Genomic DNA, 17,247 nt, shown 5'->3' with positions numbered 1-17,247 from the left:
AAGTCTTGAAATCATGTAGACTGACTGGTCTCACTTTCTTCTTCTTTCAAAATTGTTTTAGCTATTCTAATTCCTTATGCTTTTCCACAAGACTTTTAAAATAGGCTTGTATATACCATATTTACAAAAAAAATTCTTTCTGGGATTTTGATAGGAATTACAAAACCTGTGTATCAATTTGGGCAGAATAGGCATCTTTATACACTGAATCTTCCAATCCATGAATAAGATACGGTGTATCTCTTCATTTATTTAGATCTTCTTTGACTCTTTTCATCAGTGTTTTGCAATTTTCAGCATAAAAATCCTACACATGTTTTGTTAGATGTATACCCAAGTATAGTTCTGTCATTGTTGAGTGATTGCAAATGGTATTATATTTTTGACTGTGGTGTCCACATATTTATATAGACATATAGTTGACTTTGGAAATTTTTCTTGTATCTTATGAACTTGCTGAATCCACTTATTAGTTCTCGGAGTTTTTTTTGGTAGATTTCTTGATATTTTTGATATAGACAATCAAGTCGTGTTATATGCCAATAGGGACTGTTTTACCTCTTTCTTTTTGCTCTTTCTGCCATTTATTTTGGTTTCTTGCCTTATTGGGCTAGCCAGAACTTCTAGCACTACGTTGAGTAGTATCTTAAGAGAAAAGTATTTGGTATTTTGCCACTACAATTTTAGTTCTAGGTTTTTTTTTGAAGAAACTCTATCTTTGAGGACATTTCCTTTTATTCCTATGTTTCTGAGAGTTTTTATGAGTGGTTGTTGAATGTTGTCTAACACTTATTATTTGATATTTAACAAATTACCAAGTATTTGTCAAATACTATATCATTTGAAATCACCATGCAATTTTTCTTTAGTCTGTTAATATGGTGGATTATGCTCATTGATTTCTGAATATTGAGTCAACTTTGCATCCTTGGAATAAACCACACTTGGTGACGGTGTATAATTTTGTTTTATATATCACTCATCTTTACCTGCTGATATTTTGCTGAAAATTTCAGTTTCTATATTCATGAGAAATATTAGTTTGAAGTTTTCTGGTTTTCTTGGTGCGGTCTTTTTCCAGTTTTGGTTCCAAGCTAATATTAACTTCTTTAAATGAATTGGGAAGTGTTCTCTTCTCTTCTGTGTTCTTGAAGAGATTGTGTAGAATTGGTGTTAGTTTCCTTTAAGTATTTGATAGAATTCTCCATTGAAATTATTGGTGCCTGGAGACTCTTTTTCTTCAGTGTTTTAAAATTGCAAATTTAATATTCTTGATAGTTATAGAGCTATTCAGATTATCTATTTAATATTGGGTGAGTTGTGCTAGTTTTATTTTTTGAGGAATTGGTCCATTTCATCTAAGTTGCCAACCTTGTATATGTATAGTTGTTTGTAGTATTACCTTATTATCTTTTTGATGTTTGCAGGATCTATAATGATATCTCCTTTTTCTTTCCTGATCTTTGTAACTTGTGTCTTCTCTCTCATGTTACTTTATCAGTCTTGTTAGAGGTTTGTCAAAATTACTGATCTTTGTTCAAAGGAACAACTTTTTGGTTCATTGATTTTCTCTATTGTGTTTCTCCTTTCAATTTTTAAAATTTCTGCTCACCATTATTATCTTAGTCTGTTTGGGCTGCTATAACAAAATACCTGAGACTGAGTAATTTATAGAAAACAGAAATTTATCCCTCACAGTTCTGGAGGCTAGAAATCCAAGATCAATTCAAGTGCCAGCAGATTGGTGTCTGGTGAGCTGGTGAGGGCCCTATCTCTGCTTCCCAATTGGCTTTTTTGCTGTGTCTTCTGGAGCGGATGAATGCTGTGCTTACACACAGTGGAATGGTGGAAGGTCCGAAAAGCGCTTAATAGCTAGTTTCCTCCAGCCCTTTTATAAGGTCACTAATTTTATTCATGGGGGCTCTGCCTCATGGCCCAGTCACCTCCTAATGGCCCCACCTGATGATGCTGTTGCCCTGGGATTAAGTTTCAACATGAGATTTGGAGGGGACATAAGCATTCAAACCATAGCAATTATTTCTCTACCTCTGCTTTCTCTCAATCTATTTTGCTCTTCTTCTTCTTTTTTTTTTTTTTTTAGTTTCTTGGTATAGAAAATTGGATTAATGATTTGATACCTTTCTTCTTTTCTAATGTAGGCACTGCTGTAACTGTGTTCCACAAATTTTTAGATGCTGTGTTTTCATTTTCTTTTAGTTCATTGTACTATTTGATTTCCTTTGAGACCTTCTCTTTGATTCATGGGTTATTTAGAAGTGTGTTGTTTAGTTTCCAAGTGTTGGGAGATTTTTTTGTTTTCTTTTTGTTACTGATCCCTAGTTTGATTTTACAGAACTCTTTGAACATATTCTGTATTGAGAATGTGATCTATTTGGGTGTTTTTTTTTAATGGGTATTTGAAAAGAACATGTACTCTTATGTTTAGGTGGAATGTTCCACAAATGTCAATTAAATCACATTGGTTGATTGTGTTTTTGAGTTCTATTACATGTTGCTAATTTTCTGTCTAGTTGTTTCTTATCAGTTCTTGAGAGGGGGTGTTGAAGTCTCCAACTGTGATTGTGCATTTGTCTATTTTTCCTTTCAGTTCTATTAGATTTTGTTGCATATATTTTGTAACTCTATTGTTTGGTATATACACATTTAGGATTGCTATGTCTTCTGGTGGATTGCCCTTTTATCATTATATGATGGCTCTTTCTGTCTCTGGTAATTTTTGTTGTTGTTGTTCTGAAGTCTTACTTTATATGACTGAAATTAATGTAGCCCCTGCTGTTTTCTTTTGGTTAATGATTGTATAATATATCTTTTTCCAACCTTTTACTTTCAACCTACCTATATCATTATGTTGAAAGCAAGTTTCTTGCAGGCAGCATATAGCTGGGTTATATTTTTCAATCCACCCTTCCAATCTGTATATTGTAACTGGTATATTTATTCCATTTACATTAATTTAATTGCTGATATGTTAGGGCTTAAGTCTGCCATTTTAGGTTTTGTTTTATATTTTTCACTCTGTCTTATATTTTTTTCCTGCCTTTCTGTAGGTTACTTTAATAATATTCAGAATTCCATTTTGATTGAAGTACAGTCTTTTTGAGAGTATCTTTGTGTAGTATTTTTAGTTGTTTCTTTAGGTATTACTTTATATACACAGAATTTATCACAATCATAATTTTACCAGTCTAAGTATAGAAACCTGTCCTTTTTTTTGTTTATTGGTGTTTGTTTGTTTTTGGGACAGAGTCTTGCTCTGTTGCCCAGGCTGGAGTGCAACGGTGTGATCTTGGCTAACTGCAACCTCCGCCTCCTGGGTTCAAGCAACTCTTCTGCCTTGGCCTCCCAAGTAGCTGGGATTACAGGTGCCCAGCACCATGCCCATCTAATGTTTGTATTTTTTAGTAGGGATGGGCCTTGATCAGGCTGGTCTCGAACTCTTGAGCTCAGGTGATCCACCCACCTTGGCCTCCCAAAGTGCTGGGATTACAGGTGTAAGCCACCGTGCCCACCAAACCTGTCCTTCTTTAAACATCTTTTTGCCTTCCCTGTTTATAATACAATCTATAACATAATACAATCTTCAGTATTTCCTGCACATACATTTGGATTCATGTCAGTGTTACAATATTTGCTTCTTGTGGGCTCTCTTTCTTTCAAATATTCTAAGATTCCTTTATTCCATTTCTGCTTGGAGAACTTCCTTCAATCATTCATTTAAGGCAGGTCTGCTGTTGACAAATTCCCTTAGTTTTTCTTCATCAGCGAATATCTTGATTTCTCCTTTATACCTGAAGGGCATATTCCCTGGGTTGATGAATCTTTGTTCCAGCTCTTGAAAATTACTGTGCCACTTCTTTCTGGTCTTCATAGTTTTTAGTGAGAAATCTACCATCATTCAATTTGTTTTTCCTCTATATATAAGGCATAGTTTTCCTCTTGCTGCTTTCAAGATTTTTTTTTTTTTTTTTGCTTTAGTTTTCAGAATTTTAATTGTAATATACTTTCACATAGATTTTTAAAGATTTATCTTGTTTGGGATTCAGTCAGATTTTTGAATCTGTAAATTTGTCTTTTTTTTTCTGTGTGTCAAATTTGGGAAGTTTTCAGTCATTTTTCTCTAAATAGTTTTTTACCCGTTCTTTCCCCTTTGTCCTTCCAGATCGGCAAAGGCATAAATGTTAGATCTTTTGTTATAGTTCCCCAAGTCCCTGAGGCTCTGTTAATTTCCTTTCAGTCTATTTTCTCTATGTTGTCCGGATGAATAATTTCTATTGTTTTTATCTCCCAGTTTACTAATTCTTTGTTCCCTTCATTCTGCAGTTGGGAATATCCACTGAGCTTTTTATTTTGGTTATTGCATTTTTTCAGTTCTAAAAATTCTACTTGGTTCTTCTTTATATCTTCTATTTCCTTGCATAGGCTTTCTATTTTTTTCATTTGTTTCCTTCGTGCTTGTAATTTCTCACGGAGGCATTTTTATCGTGGCTGCTTTAAAATCTTTGTCAAATAATTCTATTATCTATGTCATCTTGGTGTTGGCATCTATTGATTGTCCTTTTTTCATTTAGTTTGAGGCCTTCCTGATTCCTGGTGTGATGTATAACTTTCTTTTGAATCCTAGACAATTTTATTGTATGTATATGAGAGGCTCTGAATCTTACATGGACCCTCTGTTTTCATTTGCTTTACCTGACACTCCTCCAGCAGCGGAGGTGAGGTTGCTCATTACTACCAGGCAGAAGCAGAAGTTTAGGTTCCCCACTTGGCCTCTGTTGACACCTAGTGGGAGGGTGGAATTTCATCGTATTTGCTGGATGGAAGTGGAATTCTGGTTCCCTATGTGGTCTCTATGGACACAACTGTGGGGGTGTTCTTGTTCCTGATAGAAATGGTGGATGTCTTGACTTTTCACTCAACCTCTTGGGACAACATTCCAGTAGGTAAAGGGAGAGATGCCTGGTTACCGTGTGGTGTGAGTGGAAGTCTAGGCTTCCTCAGTGGCCTCCGCTGACATCATGGAGGGGACAGCTTCATTAAACTGGCCAGCAAGAATGAAAATCCTGGATCCTTATGCAGACTTTTCTGATACCACCCTAATGTTGGAGCTGGGTGCCTTGTTACATCTTTGCAAGCATGTATGTGTAGGCTCTCCACTTGGTATTTGCTGGTATGGGTGGTGTTGGAGTCATGTTTTTTGTTCGTTTGTTAATTTTCTGTTGCATTTGGCTGCAATAGTGTGGTTACTGTCTAAAGGTTTTCTCTCATCCTAGGCTGGCCTGTTACTGGTTCTTTTGCTGGAGAGATCAAGTTTTTGCTAATGCTTATGCTTGTCTGTGACTATTTTTTTTTTTGGGTTTCCATCTTCTTTAACTTTAAGCCTGAGATATACAAGGCAACAACAAACAAACGAACAAACAAAAAAAGCAAACAGAAACACCCAGGGAACTAACTATTGTGTTGTTCTTTGGGCCCCAAGTTTCCCAGCTGGTCCGCCTTCTTTTCCCTACCTTTCAAAGTCTACTTATATTTGTTTTATATATGATAACCAGAGTTCATTTGTACTTAATGGAAAGAAAAGGGAAAAGTGTATCTACCACATCTTCCCAGAAGCAGAAATCTGGCTGCCATGACTTTTGAATATTTGTCTCTTTCTTGAACTGAAATCTGCCTTCACGTTAGACCCATCATTGATCCCAGCCTAACCCTGGAATCGTCCCAAATGAAGTGAGCTTATATCCTCCCTGGCAGCCTTTTGAATATTGGGAGACTGTGGCCATGTCCTATCCCTCTTCAGGCCAGAGGCTCTGTTCTCATAGTAATTGCTCAGAGCTCATCAGTGTTCCAAAGCCCACCATCCCTGCACTGTATAGGTCTCCTGATGTTTGTCTGTGAATGTTCTTTCATACAATTATTCATCTATTGTCTTTTCCTAGTTTCCATTCTGACCTCGTCTCCTCCACTCCTTAAATCAAACCTATTCTCTTCCAGCCACACTGACCTCGAACATGCCAAACACTTTTCTGCCTTAGGGCCTTTGAACTTGCTGTTTACCCTGCCTGCAAAAGTCTTTCTGCAGATATTTCACCATCTCTCCCATCTATCTGCCTAATCAGGCCATCTTATCAACAGAACTTCTCTGCCATCTCTGTGTAAAATAGTTCCCTGCTCCCCAGCATCTCTTTCCCTTCCCCTAATTTACAGTTCACACTTATGCCGTTTGTGATGGACTGAATGTTTTTGTCCCCTCAAATTTAAATGTGGGAATCCTAACCCTTACTGTGATTGTGTTAGGAGATAGGAGGTAATTAAGTCGTGAGGGTGAAGACACCTTGAATGGGATTAATGACCTTGTAAGAGGAGACACAAGAGAGATAATTTTTCTTTTGGTCATGTGAGAATACAAGAAAAAGATGGTCTTCTGCAAACTAGGAAGAGAGCCCTCACCAGACATTGGATCTCCTGGAACTTTGATGTTGGACTTCCCAGCCTCCAGAACCATGAGAAACAAATGGTTGTTGTTTAAGCCAGTGAGTCTATAGTACTCTTGTTATTGCAGCCTTTGGTGAAGACACCATTTGATTTACCAGGTGCTTACTAGTTTGTTTATTTACTGTCTGTTTCCCTTTACTGGAGTCGAGAGGGCAGGGACTTTGTTTCCAGTGCCTAGAATAGTGAACAATCATTAGTTATTGTTGAGTGAACAAATACTTCATATACCAGGCACCATGCTAGTTGCTAGAGAGGCCCGGTCTCTGCCCTCATGAAACTCACATTACTGGAGAGGAAGTTGCATTTGAAATAGCTAATCATGAGAATAATTAATTGCCTTTAAATGCCTAGGAAGAAAAAAATACAGGGTGCTATATTAGCATCACAGGGGCATCCAACCTGCTTTTGGGATTTAGTATAGGCTTCTTTGGAAAAATGATACATAGAAATTGGGCTGGTTGTTGATAAAATTATTGATAAAATGTATTTATAAAAATTACATCTACACTTGACTATAAATTCCAATTTATACAAATTATCCATCCAGCATGTATTGAGTACCTGCTATATGTCAGACACCATCATAAGTGCTTTCTATTTATTACTTTATTTACCGTGCACAGGTACCTTGTTTCTGCAGCTGCCTGCCTTAGGTCAGACCTCAGCTTTGCCATTTCTGACTGCTGGGGTAAGTCACTTAACTCCCCTATGCATTGCTTTTGTCATTTAAAAAATGAGAATAGGCCGGGCGCAGTGGCTCACGCCTGTACTCCCAGCACTTTGGGAGGCTGAGGCAGGTGGATCACATGAGGTCAGGAATTCGAGACTGGCCTGGCCAACATGGTGAAACCCTGTCTTTACTAAAAATACAAAAATTAGCTGGGCATTGTGGCACATGCCTGTAATCCCAGCTACTCAGGAGGCTGAGGTAGGAGAATCTCTTGAATCTGGGAGGCAGAGGTTGCAGTGAGCCAAGATCATGCCATTGCACTCCAGCCTGGGCAACAACAGTGAAACTCCATCTCCAGGAAAAAAAAAAAAAGAGAGAGAGAGAGAGAGAGAGAATAAATAGTACTTACCTCCTAATTGAATGAGTTATTTTTTTCTTCATTTTATATATGGAGAGATTTAAGCTCAAAGGGAATAAATAATTTGCTGAGATCCCAGGCACAAGGTTCCATCCTGCATCTGCCCGACTCATGAATTCTCACTTCCCAGTCAGTGCATTATTCCACAGAAACACACCTCATCCCTAATCTATTGGTCTAATATTTATAACAATGCTGCTACAACTCATTTCTTTTGCTGCTTCAATGAATCACCTTCTGATACTTTTGATTTCTAAGAGCAAAATGCCACCTCAATTTCTATTATCTGCCTGCGCCAAGGAGCAACCCCCAGGTCTATTCTTTGCCTGGCTCTGGTTTTTTTTTTTCCCCCCCCATGCCTTATGGCCCATACTGCCTGATATACAGCAAAATGGGCTTGTGATTTAGCGGCAGAAAAGGTTAACTCTAAATAATGATCAGAAAGTTAAAATATAGAGCCAGAATGTTGCTTTAGTTTTTATAGGTTTTAAATAATTTTGCCTCCTTCCCTGAAGGATTTAGCATAATTCAATGAGAAAATTGCATTCCAATCCTGTGGGCTGCTCTGACGTGACTGAATTTCAATGAGCAGAAGAGATGCACAGTGTCTTTTTGGCAATGAACCTGACTGAGCCATGAGCTCAGAGAGGAATGATGACCCTGGGGAGGGTCCTGGCTTCCCCGAGACTCCTGGGTCTAGTCTGAGGGAACAGGCCAAGTAGCACAACTGGAGTGAGAGAAGGCAACAACAGGGTATTTATGGCTGGGCAAGGCGGAGTGGAGGCATTGCATGCTGTGGAAGAATGCACTGGACCAACGCAGCCCAGAGAAATGTCGGGTCTTCTCCTATCTCCTTTTGTGCTATCAGCCCCAGATTGTCACCTTTGTAGGAGTGGTTAGATCCTATCCTTGCCACTTACAAATTGTATGAATTAGGATTGTGTCTGGCTGCAGTGAACAGGGAAACCTAACACTGACTTAAAGAGATAGGGATTTATTTATTTCCTTTTTGTTTGTAACAAACACGTACAGGCATTCTCAGGTAGCACACAGCTGAAGAGGCCATCGAGGACCTGGTTCCACCCTCTTCCCTTGGAGGCATTATCATCACGTGGCTTCTGCATCACACGGTTGTTGTGAAGATTAAATTAAGGTAATATATGCAAAGTCCTTGGTATAGTTCTTAGTACCTAGTGAATGCTACATACGTGCTTTTTAAACCAAGAGCCTTATTTCAATCTGATTTCTCCCTAAATACTGAGTCAGAAATGTTTTTCCACATTAATAGAGATCAGCATCATGTTTTTTAATGGGTGCATAATACTATGGGCTTAGCATTATTGTTTAATAGATCCTGTATTGTTGGATAGCCAGATTCCTTCCAGTTTTCCATCATTGTAAATACCCTTATTCAGAAATCTTTGTACACTAATCTAACAATTTTTCTTTTTCTTTATTGGGCCAAAGTGTGAGCCAATTTCTTCCTTCCTTCCTTCCTTCCTTCCTTCCTTCCTTCCTTCCTTCCTTCCTTCCTTCCTTCATCCTCCCTCCTTTCCTTCCTTCCTCCCTCCTTTCCTTCCTCCCTCCCTCCTTCCTTCCCTTCCCTTCCCTTCCCTTCCCTTCTTCCCTTCCCTTCTCTTCCCTTCCCTTCCCTTCTTCCCTTCCCTTCCCTTCCCTTCCCTTCCCTTCTCTTCCTTCCTTCCTTCCTTCCTTCCTTCTTTTTCAGGGTCTTGCTCTGTTGCCCAGGCTGGAGTGCACTAGGACAATCTCGGCTCACTGCAGTCTCCACTTCCCATGCTCAAGTGATTCTCCTGCCTCAGTCTCCCAGGTAGCTCAGACTATAGGCATGTGCCACCACACCTGGCTAATTTTTGTATGTTTTGTAGAGATGGGGTATCACCATATTGCCCAGGCTGGTGTCAAACTCCTGATCTAAAGTGATCCGTCCACCTCAGCCTCCCAAACTGCTAGAATTACAGGTATGAGCCACTGCACCTGGTGCCAGTGATTTTTCCATGGATAAATTCCCAGGAGTGGAATTGCTACAATAGTGCTTGCCGTGTGTGTGTGTGCACGCACATGCATGCATGCATGCTTGCGTGTGTATGTGTGCATGTGTGCGTGCGTGTGTGTGTGAGAGAGAGAGAGCAAGCCAGCAAGCTCTGGGACAGATATGTGAGTTGCACATGTTTCCCATTGCTGTTTGACTTCCTGTCTCAAGATCTAGTTTGGAGGTCTAAAGGGAGTTGTCCCTGCCTCGTCCTCACACAAAGACTGGCTCTGATTTCATTGCAGTCAGGACTGGCGTTTTCCATGACTAGGTGCGTGTACTCTTTGGAATAGGGTTCAGTCAGCCCCATCGGCTCCCTGGCCTCTCTCCATTCAGGAGTTCAGAAATGAGTCTTCCAGTGTCCTCCAATACTGGATCCTTTAATGGATCCTGAACCACCACATTGCAAAGCCAGGTGGTGCCATCAGTAGATAACACTGTTTCAGAAGGTGAACTCTTCCTGGTAACGACACCCTCCATGTGCCAGGCACTGTGCTAAGCCCTTCGTAAGCACTGGGTAATCACGACAATCTCAGGAGGTACGTGACATCATCATTCCAACTTTTCGGATGAGGAAACTGAAGCTCAGCATGGCTAGGTAATTTGTTCAAGGTCAAAGAAGGAACAAGAAATAGATCTGGGAACCTAGAGCCTGGTTTCCTGATCTCTGTGTACTTCTGCCGCTTTTTCTAGGTGACCATCTAAAGTCTGACTAGAGAAGGACCGCCATCTCCATGACCTCACACTTTTAGGGGAAGCCTGTGAGTGCTTGGCATTGTGTGATCATTGAATGTGGGCGTGCTCCTCTTGCATCCCCACAGTGTAGCCTATATAATCCGTATACTCAGAATGACACTTTTTACCAGACTTTGTAAGTGGGAGACTGGGTTTCGGAGTTTTAATTTTCATGAGCCATTGAAAGGGATGTTCTGGACACTCACTAATGTCAAATGAAGTCTTTTGTGTGCCACGTAGAATTGAAATCTCTCTTGACCCAGCTTCATTGCAAAAACACTTTGTCTGTGGGGATGCCTCAGGGTCCAACCACTCAAAACCCAAGGGCATTCATCCCTTTGGAGCCTGGCAATGCTCTGATTTGCTGCAGGCTACACATTGTTGGGTCACACCATGATCATAACTGGGAAACTGAACAGCAGGTGTTAACACACGGAGATTCTGCACAACACAAATCAATTTAAAAAGCAATTTGCCTGTGGTGAGTGACTAATAATAAAATGATGATACTGCAGCAGAGATAGTCAGCTACTTTTTGAAAACATGCGCTTCCTCTGCATCGTATGGAATGATGGGAAGTGGCTGTTTCATTCCGCAGGCTCCGTTGCTCTAGGTGTGGTCGTACAACTAGATCTGAAACCAGCTCAATTTCGCCATAGAACTGAAGCCTGAAAACTTACATTTGTTTTATCTGAGTTCCTTTCTCAGGAAAGTGACTATTAGGCCTCCTAGATAGTATCAAGGAACAGAAACTTCCCCTATCGCAGCATCCAGACAATGAGATGCACCTGCTGCCTGTTGACCAACTCCTCTTTCTTATCACCCCCCTAATTTCTGTTTTCCTACATGTGGGCACTACGATACGCCAGACCCCTCATCTGACCTGCTGCCTGTCCACTAGGCCCTATATAAATCCCTAACTTTAGTTATTTGGAGAGATGGATTTGAAACTGGTCTCCTGTCTCCTGGCTGGTGTCACCCATATTAAAGCCTTTTTCCCCTGGCAATATTTGCTGTCTCAGTGATCGACTTTCTGTGTGGCAAGCAAATGGACCTAAGCAGAACCTCTGGCATTTGGCAACAAATTCACCATTGGACCTGATAGTGTCACTTTGGGGTTAGAACCTTTAAGAGGCAGGCTGTCTGTTTCATCCTTCTGCATGTCCTATGGGATGTGGAGGAGTCTGAGGTCCCTGGGGATGGTGGAAGGAGCCTGGGTTACTAACCCCTGGAATGCAGTGTCACCAGTGTCCAGGGCCACTCACATCAGACTGTTACATATAGGAGGAAAAACAAAACTTCTATTATAGTAAGCCACTAAAGTTTTGGGATTTATTTGTGGCCTCAGCTAGTGTTACCCTAATTAATACATCAGCTTATCAGAAATTTTTTAAATGAGTTGAGTGAGGATGTTTCCAGTGACAAATGGAAGAAGAGAAAAGCAATGGCTTGGAGCAGAGCTGATGCTCTGAGTAAGGCTGTTTCCCGGGGCCTCCAAACACCCCAAGCCAACGCTGGTCATCAGGGGCCAGTCTTCCTTGGGGGCTGGGTGGGGAGAGTGTTGCGTTTGGCAAAGGTGGCATCTCTGTGCATGTTTGGGGGAATGATCTCCCAAAGTGGTCAGTAAGTGCCAGAGGTGGAGGGAATGCTGAGGTCAAACATCATTAAGTCCAAGGAACACGGATGTGTCAGAAGTGGAGGACAAAGGCAAGAAGAACAATCCCAGAGTTGGGCAGGGATGAAGCCAGAGCACCCGAGATGAACAGGGACAGGGTGACACGATTGAATTAATTGGTGGGTGAGGAGGGAGCTTGTTTCTAAGGCACAGAAAGGGAGGATGATGAGTATCTCCTCCACAGGTGGATGGGAAATAGAGGAGAGGCTGGGGCCCTCCACATGTGGACCTGGAGCTGGAGAATGAATTGAAAGCTGGTAGCAGCAGGCTGAGGCAAGGAGGCAAGCAGATCCTGTGCACTGTAGTCTGGGGCTGAGAGCTTTATCGAGGTGCAGTCCCTCTCTGCCATCACTGCCTGCCAGCAGCCATTTCTCCACCTTCTGAAACAGTGTCCTGATTTTCTTTTGAGAAATTTGCTTTCTCACTAAATCCTATTGGCTCAGGTGAGGCTAATGCTGCCTCCAGGTCTCAAGAGATGGGGAGTGACGTGTGCTTGACCAGTCAGCACAAAGCACTCATCTTAGCTGAAGTGATTGGTTCAGGGATGGGCATGTGACCCGAGTCAGGCCAATGAAAGCCAGTGCTGGGATTTGTATTGGACCTATGGGAAAAGAGGTTCTCTTCCCGTTGCGGTAGCTGGGCAGGTAGAAAAAAAGCTTGGAGATGCTGTAGGCCACGTTGAGAGAGGAGAAGTTGCCTGAGTGTGACTGCAACACAGAGACACAGGTCTTTGATGCCATCCTTTGTATCTGGATACAGTTATGCTTGAAGCTAGACTTGAAAGTTACACGTGCCAATTACCCCTAATCTATTAAACAATTTTTAAGTTGGTTTAAGTACAACCAAAAGAATCCTGAGTGCTGTGTCTCCTATTCTAGCTCCTGGTGTCTCTTGGGGCTTTTTTTTTTCTTTCTTTCTTTCTTTCTTTCTTTCTTTTTTTTTTTCTGAAACAAAGTCTTGCTGTGTTGCCCAGGCTGGAGTGCAGTGGCGTGCGTGATCTCGGCTCACTGAAACCTTCGTCTCCCAGGTTGAAACGATTCTCCTGCCTCAGCTTCCCCGGCAGCTGGGATTACACGCATGCGCCACCACACCCACTTAATTTTTATATTTTTAGTAGAGACGGGGTTTCACCATGTTGGCCAGGCTGGCCTTGAACTCCTGAGCTCAAGTGATCCACCGGCCTTGGCCTCCCAAAGTGCTGGGATACAGGCGTGAGCCACCGCACCCGGCCTTACTTTTCTTTTTTAAGGGATGGGGCTCTTGCTCTGTCACCCAGGCTGGAGTGCAGTGTGGCAGAATCATAACTAACAGCAGCCTCAAACTCCTGAGCTCGAGCAATCCTTCCCCATCCTCCTGAGTAGCTGGGATTACAGGCATGTGCCACTGCACCAGGCTAGTTTTTTGCATTTTTTGTAGAGACAGAGTCTTGCTATGTTGTCCAGTTTGGTATGGAACTCTAGCCTCAAGCAATCTTCCCGCCCTGGCCTCCCAAAGTGCTGGGATTACAGGCTGAACCACCACTCCTGGCCCACTTCTGGGGCTTACTTTTGACATCCTTCCCCCCCAAAACATTATAAATGGCTCTTTATGAGAAGGATTTCCCTGAGAAGGGAATTCCATAGCTTCCATCACTTTCAGGGTGAAGCTAGTTTCCTTCAGTACGTCCGGAGTTCCCCCGCTTTATTTATTCCTTCTTATTCTTGGTAAAGATGGTTGTTTCCCACTGAGAACCACTGAATTCGCGTTTGCTACATCATGTGTCTATGATGTTGAGCATCTAGCTTGAGGCAGGCACACTCCGTGCAAACATCTCATTTAATTCTCACGGCAGTCCTGGGAGGGAGGTTTTATGATACCCATTTTATAGATGAGAAGAAGCAACTGGCCCAGGATCCCAGTGGGCAGTAGGTCTCAGAAAGGATCAGACAGAGGAGATGTCAACTCAATAGGCATCCCCTGTTGAGGGCAGTTATTTGCAAAGGAGCAGCCTAGAGAGAGGAAAGAAGTTCCCCTAGCAGAGCTTTCCTCCCCTGGGACTCCAGGGCCAGCCCTGAAGATCTAGTATCAGGAGGTTCGTCCCCTCCGTCTTCCCTGGAAATGCGCTAAGTCCTCGCTGGCTGCAAACAGAGTTCCCCTTGCAGGAAGAAAGCCAAGAGCAGTCACACATGATTCACCACCGTCCTCGAAGCTTTCAGGATTGTCCTCTTTAAAAGAAGCCAATTTATTTTTTATTCAAAATCCATACGAAACAATTGAACAATAAAACTGTCAGCCTCACTGTCTCTCTTTCAGCCGGGAAACATGATCACATCTGAAATTAAGCCTCCTCCCTCCCTCCCTCCTTCCATTCCTCTTACTTTTCCTTCCACAAACAGCTTTTTGAGCGCTTACCATGCTCCAGGACCCGTGCTGAGTTCATATTTTCCCTTCGCATATAATTCCCTCCTGAGATCTATTTTTAAGGCATTTTCTGATGTCCAAACTTGGCTCTCAACCATTGGAGGAGTTTCAACTCAGTCACCTTTAAAAGAAAAGATGCTCGGGCTGAGAGAGCAAGGACTTTGGTTTTGAGAGGAGCTCTGTGATTCATCAGCTATGTAACCTTGGTCGGGGATGCCCTGTCTCTGCTCCTAAATTTCTTCATCTGAAAATTGGCATCAAGATTCTTGTGCTGTGCATCTCATCTCTGGCCTGTTCTCTAAGGGAAACTCCTCGTCTTGGTTACCATTCATCATTAGTACCTCGAGCAATGTATGACACCAGTAGGGGCTCAGTGCATTTGTGGCGAATGAAGGAATAAAGGAAGGTCTGGGTTAGGACCGTTGTTCTGAAAAGAAGGGGACCCTAATCCTAGTCTTCCAGGGACCTCCAAACAAGGGCCATGGGACTCCATCCCAGAGGCTGGAGCCTCTATTCGGAGTTTTAAATCACCAGGCGGTGTAGGGCCCAGGATGGGAAACTGACATGAGGCTGTGCTGGCTTAGCTGAGCGTGGGTAGGGAGTGCCGGTGGAGAAACTGCTTACATGCCACTGTGGCACTCCCAGCCCCATCCACTGAGCTGGGGGGAGGCTCTATCTGGAGATAAATGCAACCTTTGCAGGTCACATCTTTATGCTGGCCCGAGGCAAGGCAGGAACTGCCTTCATCCGAGCTGGGAAACATAAAACCCCCATGCACCATTGATGAGCTCTGCCAGCAGCGTTTATGGACAGGCTTTATCTCTCGGGTGTCATACATTATTGACGCTGCCTCCCCGGCCCCCTGGATGACTGCTGAAGGGCAAAGCAGCCTCTAGGGGTGGGGTGGGGGTCTACAGTCCTACCGGCCTGGGGCCTGTCCTGATGCTTGTCAACCCACTGCTTGTTAGGGGAGCTGTGGTGGTAACAGCCTGGGTTTTAGAATCTGAGGCTTTATGGTTTATTTCACCCTCTGATCCTCTATTATCTCATTAGTACAAGGAGGAGTGGATCCTAGTATCCAGGATTGTAGGGGAGGATTAGGTGACACAATGCATGAAAAGAACTTAGCACAGCCCTACAGCCAGCACATGATAAGCCCTCAATAAGTGGAAGCCGCAGAATCACAAAAAGCGCTTTGTGAAAATAAATACTGTCTGCAGGTGTGGGTTGATTTTGTGGGAGGTCCCAGCTCCGAGGCATAGTGGGTTAGACTCTGAGCCTGGGTTCAAATCCCAGCTCTACCACTCTCCAGCTGTTCCTTGGTTCTTAGGCAAGTGCCTTGGTTGACTCATCTGTAAAATGGGATAACGATAGCACCTACTTCAAAGACAGTGCACTGAGCTAACAGAGAGAGCTTAGAACAGTGCTTTGTATGTTGCCAGCACTCTGTAATGGTCTCGGATGTCATTTAAGGCTCCCCCTCCAGCCCCTATGTCTATGCTTTATCTGACCAACTCTTAGGCATGGATCCTTTTTTTTTTAAATAGAGTAGGACCAATATTTACCCCTTTGTTTCACCTCCCTGTCTGTGATGGGGATTGGATGATGGATGTGCAAAATCGTTGTGGTAGAAAGAATAATGGTCTTCCAGAGATGTGCATCTCCCAGTCCCTGGAACCTGTGAATGTGTTATCTTATGAAGCTAAAGAGACTTTGCAGGTGTGATTGCATTAAGGATCTTGAGATGAAGAGATTATCCTGGATTATTTGATGGGCCTGATGTAATCACAGGGGTCCTTATAAGAGGGAGAAAGGAGAGTCGGAGTCGGAGATTTGAGGACAGAAGCAGAGGGAGGGAGGGAGAGAGGGAGAGAGTGAGGGGAGGAGAGAGAGAGGCCGAAGATGTTACACAGCAGTTTCTGAAGATGGAGGAAGAGGCCATGAGCTCAGGCAGGCAGCCTGTGGACGCTGGAAAGACAAGGAAACAGATTCTCTCCTAGAACCTCCTCTAGGAACACAGGTGCCTTCAGAATTTCTTTAGAACACAGGTAACTTTAGAATTTCTGACCCTGAGAACTATAAAATAATCCAATTGTGTTGTTTTAGGCCACAGCATTTGTGGTGATTTGTGATAGCAGTGATTCAAAATGAATACAGTCATGGAGCAAAAAGGGAGCTCTGCCCCTTCTCCCTTGGCAGTTGCAGTGTGAGGCAGCCCTGGGCACCAGGAGGGCCAGGGTCCTCCCTTGTCTCGCTGTGCGAGTTGGGTGAATTCTGAGCCTTCTCTGAGCTTGGTTTTCTCATCTGTACAGTGGAGACTACAATGGTTGTGGGGACGAAAACCCAAAATGCTGAGGGCACAGACTTCTAAGCCAGAGCCTGGCATATAATAGCCACTCAGGAGATTGAAGCTTTCCTCCCCACATCCTTTCAGCCCAGCATAAACAGAGCTCACCCTTCCCTCAGCTATTTGGTCATTTCTGACAGCTGGGTGTATGGGCAGATATCTGGCCTGGGCCTGCATGAGGGGTAAGGGTGTGTTAAGCGCTAGGAGACCAGGGCCTGGGCTATTATTTGATGGGAAGTGAACAAGTCAAGAAGTTTATTCTGGCGAGGTGCTGTGGCTCATGCCTACAATCCCAGCACTTTGGGAGGCCAGGGCAGGAGGATGGCTTGAGGCCAGGAGTTTGAGACCAGCCTGGGCAATATAGCGAGACTCTGTCTCTACAAAAAGTTTAAAAATTAGCTGGGCATCATGGCATGTGCCTGTAGACCTAGCCACTCAGAGG

Source organism: Macaca fascicularis, chromosome 20 (genome assembly GCF_037993035.2).
Source record: "Macaca fascicularis isolate 582-1 chromosome 20, T2T-MFA8v1.1".
NCBI lineage: Eukaryota > Metazoa > Chordata > Mammalia > Primates > Cercopithecidae > Macaca > Macaca fascicularis.
Note: the sequence above shows the minus strand (reverse complement) of the source record.